Raw genomic sequence first — 12253 nt, 5'->3', positions numbered from 1 at the left:
ACTGGCAATGAACAGATAAGTTGATCACTGTAGAAAGCTTGCATGGAGACAGGTTTGAGAACTGAGTTAGCCCCACTAGGGACTTGACATGTTCTGCACCACCACAGCACAGCAGTGCTAACCTGCATTACGTAGAGGGAAAACCACCACTAGCTCAGAATGTGTCATTTGTTCCTGAACCACACTCGAACTGTAACAGACTGGAAAAAGCAGACTGAGCCATGAATGTGTGCCAGCTCAGTGTGCCAACACAGCAAGCAGGATACACCCAAAGCACACGTTCTGACACGTTCTGTCAGCTGTGCCATATACACACCACAGGAGATGGAATGCCTGCACAAAATGCTGCACTTATTTTGTGTTACTAGGAGGTTAAAGACCAAAACAAAACCACAAATCACATCCTGGAGAGAAAAACTCTATTTGCACAGTCTGTTTCTTGCCTGTCAGAGGATCTGGCTGGGGGCAGAGGGGAGGCATGAATAGGACAATATAACAATTCTTCAGAACCAAGTCTGCAGATAGCATAATGCACAGTGTTGCCTCTACCTGACCTATCTGGAAAAATCAGGAGGTCATTTTAAATTCTCGAAATCATTTCAGATACTTGTACATTCCTCATAATGATCAAGTCTACAGGACTGGTTATAAAGAGTGACTGGTCGATAAAATCCGTGCACAACTTTGACCAACTATGCTCTGAAATACTAAGTTTCCTCTTTTTTTCATACAAATACTGAACTATTGCTTATCTGCAGGACTGGAGAGGTGGAGGGATTCACCTTGGAGATGTTTTCTTTTTGAGGGACAAGGGAGTCCCAAATATGCAAATATTTAGAATCTACAACTTTGTTTCCAAATATATGCTCACCAAACAAAAGAGAAAAGTCAATCATAACATATGACTCTGATAAAGTCTTAAATGTTTCTTCTTCCATCCTATTTCTTTATGGAAAAAAAAATTAAATCGTGAAAACAAGGTTATGACACACAGCAATGAAACCCAGGAAATTCAAAACTGATGGCTGTTGAAATATCTGTCTCAAGTTAATTCCACTCCTCTTCCTGTTTTCTGTACATGCACCATGGGACTGGCAATGTTAGCCTCAACCAAACTTCCTGGCTCGGGTCCCAACCTGGGTAACCTTGAAGTCACGTAAGCATAGGTCACCCTTCCTGTCCTCATGGTGCTCTTCTTGACCCTTGCTCCGTGGACAATTGTTCCCTCAGACTTCTCCCTGCAAGTCTTCCCTCTGATAACCCCATCACTTTCTGTCAACAGCTGACTTGTAAATTCATCAGCAGTGCAAAGGTTACTGCTACTTTCACAGCACTCTTCCCTTTTCCCATCACTAGCACCATCCTCTTATTCTGCTGATCCTGAGTAGCCCCAGACTACCCTGCCACAGTCCCTACATCCAGCTTGACTTCACTCTTGCAGCTGAACCCCTGGGGATGAAGCCTCATGGCTTTGCCAGCTTCCTTCCCTGAACCTGTAAGGTCTCCATCCAGCAATCCAATCCTCCTGCTTTTCAGTTTTCATCATTTTCTATTTCCTACTAAAGCTCCTCTCCTTTTCTACCCCTTTTTCCCAAGCCACCTGCATAAGGATCCCAGACAGGCAGGATTTCCTATTCACAGAATCACACAACAGTCTAGGTTGGAAGGGGTCCTAAAGGTCATCTAGTTCCAACCCCAACGCCGGGGCAGGGACACATTCCACTATAAGGGGGACACCATGCACGTTCCACAACACCTTCATTTTATGCAGGTGTGAGTAGCCTTCTCATCTCTTCCCTTTCTTCCACCACATCTGTTTTTAAGAAGGTGGACCAAGATCATCACACTCTAGTAATTCCCCATCTGCTTCTTTCCTCCAATTCCTCAAAAGGCCAGGACACATACAGCCCACAGATAAAAGAGGGAGGAATTGATGCCACAGCACCATAATTCCAGTAATTCCCCATCTGCTTCTTTCCTCCAATTCCTCAAAAGGCCAGGACACATACAGCCCACAGATAAAAGAGGGAGGAATTGATGCCACAGCACCAGCTGGCTCGAACAGTAAGGAGAACAGCTTAAAACCTCTACCAGGCTGTCTCCTTCCAGACTAGGAGGAAAGAAGGTCCCTAGGTTTTGGGATAAACACTCTTCCCTCCTCTAACTTCTTTTTAATCCCCCGTTGAATGGTGAATATCATCAAAAGCAAACTTTCCTTCCTTAGCAGGATCAGCAGTCACATCAAGACCCATCTGATTAGAACTTGAAATTTGTTTCTCCTTACTCACTGGATTAATGAGTTCATAGAAACTCTTAGCAGGGGAACTCCTGAAGAAAGAAGCGTGGGTGTTTAGCTCCTCTCTGTTAGTTTGCTTGTGTAAACAATTTGTTTTTTCTCTCTTGGGACACTGTGTTTTGAAATAGGCTTTTCAGAAGGCAATAAACCTCATTTGCTGAAATGGTGAAACTGGGTCCAAGTACTGCCAAAAGCAGAGCATTCCAAACACACTGGTGACTCCACATATTTACTGTATTGAGGGGTTACACTATGCACATAGATCAGACAGTCTGTTGGTGTCACTTTTTTTCTTTCAGATCTGAACCAAATGCAATCAAACCCAGAAAGCAAGGCCGCAGTCAGGTGACAGGCTGTTTCCTAGGGTTTAGTTCTTGCTGACACACTGGTACCAAAAGATTCCCATGACTGCCGGCAACAAACATTGGCAACCATTGTGTATGGGGAGACAAGACTAAGTGTAGTGAGATACAAATTTACTTAGTCCTTTTAAAAGTGAAAAATTAAATTGTTTAACAGCTAGTAAGTTCCATCACTCTCATTCTGCAGATCATAAAGAGGAAGCTGCCAATAGATGAAAATACTGCTTAGGTTACACAGCACAGTTTCAAGACTTAACACGGCATTAATTTATTGCTTCTACATCTGGTGCCAGTTATTTTTATGCAGCTTCTTTGTATAAATGCAACAACTTCCAGGTCTATCAACCATCTTAAAATAAACCCCAACAAGTCCATTTCTGTCTTCTGTACCTCAGCTATGACATATCCCCTGCACAAATGCGAACCCATGTCCCTGGGGAGTCACAAATCTCTTGAGTAACTTGACCTGCCGTGACTGAGCTAGGGGAACTCAATCCAGACCTAAAATTAATCTTTTTGTTCCCAGCCAGTCTGCCTTTGTTCCAAAACCACACCACCAAAGGGCAAATCAAGGAGAAAACAAACATCTTCCACAGTTTGTGGACCATGACCTCAAGTGGCCAGGACTGCTGTCCTGCATCTCTTCCTACTTGCAAAGATCTATTCATGCCTACTGGAGAAGGTGAACATGAACCTTCCAGCAAGGAGCTGGCATCAGCTTCCTCCTCTGCTCTGTCCATCCTGCCAATGATGCCTTACCTAAGCTTCCTTCCACTGCTTCTGTGTACAGCAAACACTGGCTACCCCGTGCTACTAGCACTGCAGAATTCTGTAGCAGGAGTTACTTGTTTGAAGCCTGCATGTTCAATGAACTTCTGGCAGTTTCTGCTTGTTAATCTCTTGATCAGAAATAGACTCCAAGCCCAGCAGCACCTTCAAACAACTGTCATGCCTCTTAACACCTGGCCACAGAAAAGCATCTCTCTCCAATCTCCTAAAACACACAGTAAATCCACACAGAAACCTTGCACAAACACATGTCAAACCTACACACGAGTTACACTATCCCACTCAGGCCTGGAAAAGTAACAGTTCAATTTACCATTCTATGACCACCAAGGCTGTAAGGTAAGAAATTCTCCCTAAGAAATTGAAATTTTGCCAACTGCCTCAGACATTTACAGGCAGCCTTGGAAGATCTGACTTTTAAGTGATGACCATCCTATGTGCAGTTTGGAGTTAGCCTACATTTACACACCACAGCCTCAGGGACTCAATGGAAAGGACCCCATGGTGCAGGGGCTTTGCTGAAATGGATCTGTAAGAGGAAGAACCAAGCCTTGCTGTGGTGAATGAATATTTGAAAGGCAGGGAAAAGAGCATAGCCCAGAAATGGTTTTAAATAGCCAAGCAAATAACCATGTTGCCTTCAATTAAAAGCTTGAGACAAAAGCCTTTCAACTGACAACCAGGTGTCTGTGCTGGCCACTAGACAGTGCATGAACAGAAGAAAAGGATTCCAAAAAATGCTGAAAGAGTCACCCTGCAGGCGTCATACACAGTCGACTCTGCCAAAATTTTACATGGGCTACTCTTCTTCAGAGTTTCTACATTCAGACTAAAAAGGTGTGTACTACAGATGTCAGAGACCATGTATCCAACCTGTGAGCGACAAGGTCTGATGTTTTATCTTTGTCTAGATCTCTCCCTAGTTTCCAGAGTTAAATATGGTCTGTTGGCCTGAATTAGTGCTACTTTAAGAAAATGCATCAACCAGGAAAGGCATGAACAGAGAAAAACTGATCCATTCATAGCTAAAATTAGATATATAGCATGTAAACGCTTTGCTGGATGGAAAGCTTACTGGCAAATGAGATGAACCTACAATCTACGTTTCTTAAATTTCTTTTCCTTTCAATACACCAGATTTCAGCAAAATGTTCCAAAGGAAGATTTCCACTAGCAAAAGAGAGGTTGTCTTGCCATTCTGTAGGGCCCAAGGGCATGCCCTGCCTTGACAGAGGGCAAATGCCTGTAACCAGCATTACAGTCCGATCCCATGCAGCAAAGGAAATATCCCCATGGACAGAACTGTGCAGGGAACACAACACCCACCCACATGTGGGAACTGGAAGGCCCAAAAACAAAAATCCCAAGAGTCTTCTCATCATGACTGGTGCATTGCCTCCTAGCAGCAATTTTAACCAAACTGATGAACACAGGCCTTTGTGAAGGAAAAGGTGGTATGAAACAAAGTCTTGATACTGAGATTACTTTTTTCAATTCACTGCTTCCGAGTTATGGTCTCAATCCAGCAATCCTCAGTTAAAAATACTACCCAGCTAACCCCAAGGTCCAAGACTTTCTTAGTTTTACATTCTGTACTCCTGTGCTGCAGCCAGGAACGTTACTGAGATTATAGGAGCTAACATTCTTCTAGTCACAATTAGAATACTGATAGTAACTACTGAAAAACAATTTTATGTTCCCACTGTATGTTCTTAGAACACATAAAACAATGAAAAGCAACACACAGCGTCAGTGGAACTGCCACATTATTGTGCACTCCTTGCCCTGAATAAACCTTAATTAAAAGGTTGAATTTAGACACAGCTCTCAGGGTACCATACTAATAAGGAGAAAAAAAGCAGCTGCCTCGTCTGGCTCACTGTGGAGTAGTGAAAGCCGTGGTTCCCTGTGACACAGCAAACAGAAGGCCACCAGCAGCCCAGGAAGGTGCCCGGTGTGTCTGCCAAGAGAGTACACCACTCCAGCAAGGATCAAATCACACAGGATCCAGCTAAAACATTTCTCTGGCTTCCAGAGCTGTTGTAAACCACATGGAAATACACCACAGCTATCACGGTATATTACCATAAGTGATAGCTAACATATGCCCAGGCATTCACAAAATACCAAGGGATGAAAAAATATTTTCCATATAAACATCAAAAAATGAACCTGCACTATAAGGAAACAAATATTTACTTTGGCAGATCATCATCTTCTAGCAAAAAATTTGCAATAAAGATGAACATTTAAAGAGACATACTGCAAAACAGATGCTGAAAATATCTTTGTAGGGCTTCCTGCCAAAGTGGAGGAGCTATGCATCTATCAGTGTAACAAACACGAACCAAGAATTTTTATGGAACCACTAAATAGAAACTCTGAACTATCCAAAGGAAAGCCGGCTGCTCGCTTGATGGTGAACTCATTTTTCCCTCTGCTAAAAATTCCAAGCACTACAGTTTGCAGAGGATATACTACATAAATGAAGAACACCAACACAAGTTAGAACTGAGCCTAACTCCTCAAATATAATTTCCTAAAGTTCCAGTTACTTAAAAGCAGGTTACAAAGACTTCACCAGCAATTCCCAGCTCTAACACACATTCAGAGAAACATTTCAGGATGAGTTTGACTGCACCTACTATTTAAGTCAATCAAGTTCAAGTCCCCAGCACATTTTCTACTTCTACCTCCCAAAACAGAATTCTCATAAACTTCCAAAACAACCATCACTTTAACAGCTGTATCCAGATAAATCTAGTAAAATCAAAGTAAAAATTTAGGGATCTGCTGTGGCACAGGTGCATACACAAGTTAAATAACCTAGAGCACCCTAAAGGTTCCTAGTCATGCATCAAGACAGTTGAAGCCCTTAGCAAACACACCACAAGAACCCTGCTTCCTTCTCCTAAGCTATTCATTGTGTCCAAAGTCTGATTTTTATTCTTGCATTAACTACCAGGAATGCTGTGAGTAAATTATTCTTTTTTAAATCCCCAGCTGTAGCTAAAATAGCTTATTACAACATTTACTGGGGGCTGACATTTCATAGCTGCCAATATCTAACTGCTTTCGAAAAAAAATTACAGTCTCAGCATAAAGCATGCCAAGGCCCCAGCTGGCACAAGCATGCATGTTTATCTTTGTGAAGGTTATGGTTTTGTTTTGTGGCTGCATTAAAAAAAAAAAAAAATCAGTTAAAAAACTTAACTTCTCTGCAAAAGACGGTGAGCAGTTTCCCACACAAGCCAGATCCAAAACTGGCAGCAGGCATCCCCAGGCCTAAGTACAGGGTTTTTTTAATTCCTGAGTTAAAATTATCACAAGGTTCACTCACAGAACCAGCACTAAGCTGGAGTACACAGCAGCACCTTGCCACACTGGCTCAGGCACAGAGGTTAGGCTGGAACACAACAGCTCACAATTCTGTCCACTGCTCCACACAGCAGAAACCCCCCATGGCACAGCACCTGGCTTTTGCACTGAGTACCTGCAGGGCAGCAAGACAAAAAAGGGCACTTGTAAACAGCATTTCTCCAGACACTGGCTCCCAGTGCTGCTCTGACCACTCACTCAGATCTGCCTTCTTCCATCCCCGTGTGCTCCACAGCTCCAAGACCTTACCTGCACCAGGGAGCCAAGTCAATGTTCCCCTCGCTTTCCACACATTCGCTCTCAAATGCATTCACAGACATGTCTTGGCATGTGCTCAAAAATCACCATCCATTAGGAGAAAATACTAAACAAAGGATTTAGAGGAAGACACGGCTACAGATCCACAGTCAAGTTAAGAAGGGCATGTCAGCATATGCAACACACATCAAACATGAAAGCAAAACCAGTAGGGTTCTGGGTTATATTCATGCTGCAAGCATGTATGTTTCAACAAAGTCAGCACTGAGGAGCCCTGGAGTTAATTCCTGGAAAGCACAGATTTCTATTTAGCAAATACAAAGAAGAAGCCAAAAACATCTTTTTTGATACAAAAAAAAGTGCAAAAGAACCATTTAAGAGCCAAAAAAGTATCTGGCTATTGTGGTCTTTTTCTTTTCCTGTACAAACCACTTGTGAGACCTTGTTTAGAGCACTGTATTCAGTTCTGGGCATTTGGCCAGAAGACATTCTGGAGCTGGTGGAGTGAGGAAAAATAATAGTTTTGGGGTTTTTTTGAGAAAAGTCCCTCAGAAAAGAGTTGTGTCTGCATCTAAGCATGTATACATGAGATTGGGGAGGTGACTTAACATCTTTCACCAGAGTCAATCTGCAGTGCTCTGCCAGATGTAAAGGAGCAATAGCAATTTGCAGCAAAAGATTTGTCCTTTTGTTTGTGAATACCATACAAAACGATCCAGTGCTTTCAGACTTTTCAAGATGCAGCAAGACAACCCCTGCTTATGTGCAAAGCAGGGCTTTTACTCTTCAAAGACAAGTTACAGATAAGACATCTTCCAAGAACATTCATTTACAAGGCTGTCTCAAAAACCCTGTTCCAAGATCAGGAGGGAAAATGTAATTTTCTCACCCTACCCTCACATTATAAACAGTGTTCACAGACCAGAATCCTCCCTGGTGCAGCATCATTACCTGTTACAACACACAACACACACAGGTGCACTAATTCCAAACAGTATAATGACGAATATGTACTACAAAATACTGTCATTCCTGCCAGAGAACTGGTAGGACTCCAGGAACTTCCTTTTGTTATTTTCACTCTATCATGGTGAGATCTTCATACTCCTCTCCCATATATATGCTGATGGCAGAATCCTTACCAGCTCCAAAGGAAACAGTACAGCATTAACGCACAACAATTTTCAACTGAGCTAATTGTTTAGATCAAAATTTCCAAAAAACCAGAATTAACCTAATGACAGAACATGACTGCAGCTCCACAATTTCTTTTCTGCTATGGGTAGTTTCACTCTGCTCATCTCAAGGTAGAAACATGCCTTTAGCCATCCCACAAAATTTTCAATTTTACTTTAAAAAGTAAACAACGGGTTCTATGTATGCAGGCTCATAAAATCTACATAAGGCAACTAAACATTACACAGATAAAGCCAAGCTCTTGGGCCTGATTCAGCATTCACAACAGCACAAATTCAGAAGCAACTCCCCTGAAGTCAATAAAGGATAAAACATACTGTCAGCAGAGGAGAACTACACCCACCCTCCTTTGACTCAAGAATGATCCTCACAAAGAATGGACTTCACAAGCATGAGAGAGGAACACTATGCTACACTACCATGCTTTTTGTTTTGCCTGAAAACTTAAACAGGCAGCTACAAACACTTCCATGCACAGACTCTCTTGCCCTGCCTGCTTGGGCACAGAGCAGCAGGGTGCACTCTACACACACTTCTCCCAGCAGCACCGTGCTCAGATGACAAAAGGATTTGTGCTTCTGCACTGCACAAACCTCTGCCTCTGTCTCGCCAGTCACGTCATCAGCTGAGACAGGGGATGCTTTTTGGGGCAGAATGCCCATGGACTGCTGTGGTGTGCCTACAGGTCCTTCACCACCTTCCATTTCTGCAGCAGCCTTGTAGAACAAGGAGGCAGAGGAACGACTGTATGTGTTTGCCTTGGTTTACCTACAAAAAGGTCCTTGAAGCCAAATTAACCCAGGCTGGGTTAAAGCACAGCATGTCTCCCCTGCCAGGTAAGGATCACACAGGGCCTGGACCAAAAGCAGGATCAGACCACGTACACACTTCAGACTCTACAGCCAAGAATGCGAAGCAGCAGCAGCAGCTGCCCTTCCACAAACAAACCATGTCATGGCTCACAGCAGCTGAGACAAAGAAAATTCCATGTCCCTGACAGCTCTCTGTCCTTGTCCTGCTCAAGCTGCAAATGCTCAGGGCTCCTGAATATGTATGGTAAGGTGAACCAGAGCACCTCGGCACTGGCTAGCTGCAGGTGGTAGAGTATCAGTACCAGTAATGTCCACAGTAGTCCTACTCTGGATCACAAGCACCATAAATGCTAAGAAGCATCCATGACCTCCTTTTGTAGCTCCATGAGAAGACATAGGATAACTGTATTGCATTAAAGTGTCTTGATGTAGCATTTAATGTGTCAGGAGAAATTTATTTTCAGCGTTCTGAAGTAAGACATGTATTAGAAAACTAGAGCCTCATATCCATCTAATTCATATTAAAACATCTGTGTTTTGCTACAGTGAGTCAATGTAACACAGGGTACTGAATATTCAGCTACACTTCCAACCCCTCTCCTGATAAGCACTACCGATTGGATGATAAGTGACTCAAACACAAAAAAGGTAACTGGCATGCTTGCCTCTGCCTAGCATTGTCTCCACAGCAACTCTTCCACGTAAAGCCTCTTACTCTCTTACTCTTAAACCTCTTACTCTGGAGATCTGTATGGTATGCCAAATATTTATTACAGCCACAGGCAAGAGCTACACAACCACAGTGCCTGCAATACATTTGACCACAGAACGAGTTTTTTCTGTGTGTTGTTCCACCGGTGTCTGAAGTCACTGTGTCTGCAAGGTTAAGAGCATGATTTTACTGTTTATCTCATTTCTCCTCCTGATACAGAGTCTCTTAGTGGTCCTACAGAAACAATAAACTGTGGCTGTGGTTTAGTGAGATGTTAAGAAAAGACCTGAGTCCATATCTACTTGATACAGTACTCCATCAATCCCCTGCTGCTGATGGGAGATGAATTACCTCACATTGTCCTCATACATAACAGCAGCTTTTTAACTGCTAAAGTAACAGCACTGTTCTTTTCTTTTCAAGGCAGCAGCTCCCTTCTGAAAAAAATCCAGTCACCCTACTGATCAGTCTCTTAGTAGCCACTGCTTGAACTAGCTTTAAAAACAACTCAAAAATGCCCCAATAGTTAAGTAGAAGAGCTAGTCTTCTTCTACACCAAAGAGCAACAGGAACTACCCCTCCTGGTCCTGTCAGCCACACGCCAGAACACCTGTCCAGCTGCCCACTCACCAAATGCCTCAGCAAGGGTGGCAGGAGGGGACTCTGGAGCAGAGTTTCACACAGACACCAGAACTACTGTCCTAGAGGTGCAGTGAGAGACACTGAGCTGGCTGGGAGTGTAACAGGGTGACAGAGTGATCTACCACAGTTCACACACAAAACCCCCCCAAGACACTATATCCAGCTGTGCCAGCAGCAACGCCTGCCAACAAACCCCTGGCCAGCACAGCCTCATTCCACTTCCTCTTGCTGGTCTAATTAAATAGTCAAGCCCTAAGGAATAAATTGGTATTTTTGGAGCTAAACAGATCTGAAACTAATGAACCTTAATACATATCTGGCCTGAAGGAAGTCAAGGGCTTGGTTGCAAGGCTATACTGGCATACTTTTACCACAACAAAATACAGAATTCCTCATGGAACCGGTGCAGACACGGCTGAATTGAACACAGAGCTGCTGTGGAGCAGCAGAATGACAGCTGTTGAGCCCTTGCCTTTCCAAGCACTGCCCCACGAGCCTTCCAGCCCCCGCCTAACAAACACACCTCTTCAGGTACCATCAGCTCCACTCACCCAACCAGTTCCTCACCTGTTACCCCAAGCTATCCTCTGAGGGAGAAAGGGCTCCGGCCAGCACTGTCCTGTTCACCGCCGGGGCACTGCTGTCACGCAGATACCTGGTGGAAATTCTGCTCTGCTCACTCCTCAACAACTCAGCTGCACTGGCAAAGGCACATAAAGACGTTCCTTATTTAATAGGGCTGAAGAGTTACACTCTGGGAAATCAGCCCATAAAACAAACGAGAGGACAGTCGCCTGAAAAGATGGGAAGACGAGCTCTCAGAGAATAATACACCGTCTGCTTTTCTACATCTACCAAATCACACCTGCGCCATCTAAAACAAACTTTCGACATAATATTTACAAAGAAAGACTTCAGAAGAGAACGCAGCCAGACACAGACCGCATCCCCGCGTTGAGGCCCTAGGAGCCCACGTTCCAGCCAGCAAAGGGAGCAGATGCCCGCACCGAGGACTCCTCGCGGAGCAGGGGCTGCACTCCTGCCCGCGGCGGGCGCTGCCGCGGCAGTGCCAGGGCCGGGATCGCACCGCACCGCGCTGCCCTCACGCGAGTCCGGGACACCCGAGGGGACAGACACCAGCAAGATCCCCAGCCCGGGGCCCGCGGGGGCAGCCCGACCCGGCCGCCCTCGGCTGGGAAAGGGGCAGAGTCTGGTGAGAGCAAGGCGAGGACAACGCTGCCCGGCGGCACCGGCGGCTGCCGGGGCTCGGCTGGGCCCGGCCCTCCCGCTCCCGCGGCGCTTTCGCGGGGGCGGTTTCGATGGGGCCCCGCGAACAGCACGGACGGCCGCGACCCCCGCTCGGCCCGGCGCCCTTCCTTTACCTCGCTTCGCTTCACCTCGCCTCCCGCGCGTCGGCGGCAGCGCCGGGCAGCGCAGTCGGAGCCGCCCCGGCCGGCCGGGCCGGGCGGAGGCGCGGGGATGGGCCGGCTCTGCGCGGCCGCTCCGCTGCCCCGGGCCCGGCCCCTGCGCATGCGCCGCTCCCGCGCCCCGCTCCGCCCCCGCCGGGCCGGGCAGAGCCCCTCAGGGCACCGGGGACAGCCCGGGCACGGAGCCGGGCGGGCAGAGCCCCTCAGGGCACCGGGGGCGCCCCGGGTACGGAGCCGGGCGGGCTCTGCGCCTTAGCGCCAGCACCTGCTCGTGGGGCGGAGTGGCCTCACAGACGTCTCCAAGTCACCAGGACCGATGGGCGGACCGATGGATCCGACTTGGGCCAAAGAAACTGGTTAAGATCACTCGCAGCCTCGAT

At 45.9% G+C, this 12253-nt stretch overlaps 1 protein-coding gene across 9 annotated transcripts in view; it reads right to left on the bottom strand.

Annotated features, from left to right (window-relative positions):
- Nucleotides 1–11945, bottom strand: part of RIN2 (Ras and Rab interactor 2) — a 71336-nt gene extending 59391 nt beyond the window's left edge. For 3 of the 9 annotated variants that reach the window (XR_005955681.1, XR_005955680.1, XM_041474076.1), the window contains exon 1: nt 11014–11076. The gene's annotated coding sequence lies outside the window, so the exon portion shown is untranslated. Of the gene's footprint in view, nt 1–11013; nt 11077–11828 lie in introns of those variants that run through there. The other 6 variants (XM_041474070.1, XM_041474074.1, XM_041474072.1 and 3 more) reach the window with 6 other exon arrangements.
- Nucleotides 11946–12253: the final 308 nt, after the last annotated feature.

The sequence above is a fragment of the Pyrgilauda ruficollis genome, unplaced genomic scaffold (assembly GCF_017590135.1).
Source record: "Pyrgilauda ruficollis isolate IOZ18807 unplaced genomic scaffold, ASM1759013v1 scaffold31, whole genome shotgun sequence".
Taxonomy (NCBI): Eukaryota; Metazoa; Chordata; class Aves; order Passeriformes; family Passeridae; genus Pyrgilauda; species Pyrgilauda ruficollis.
The sequence above is the reverse complement of the archived record's forward strand: the minus strand, read 5'-3'. Positions and strand labels throughout refer to the sequence as shown.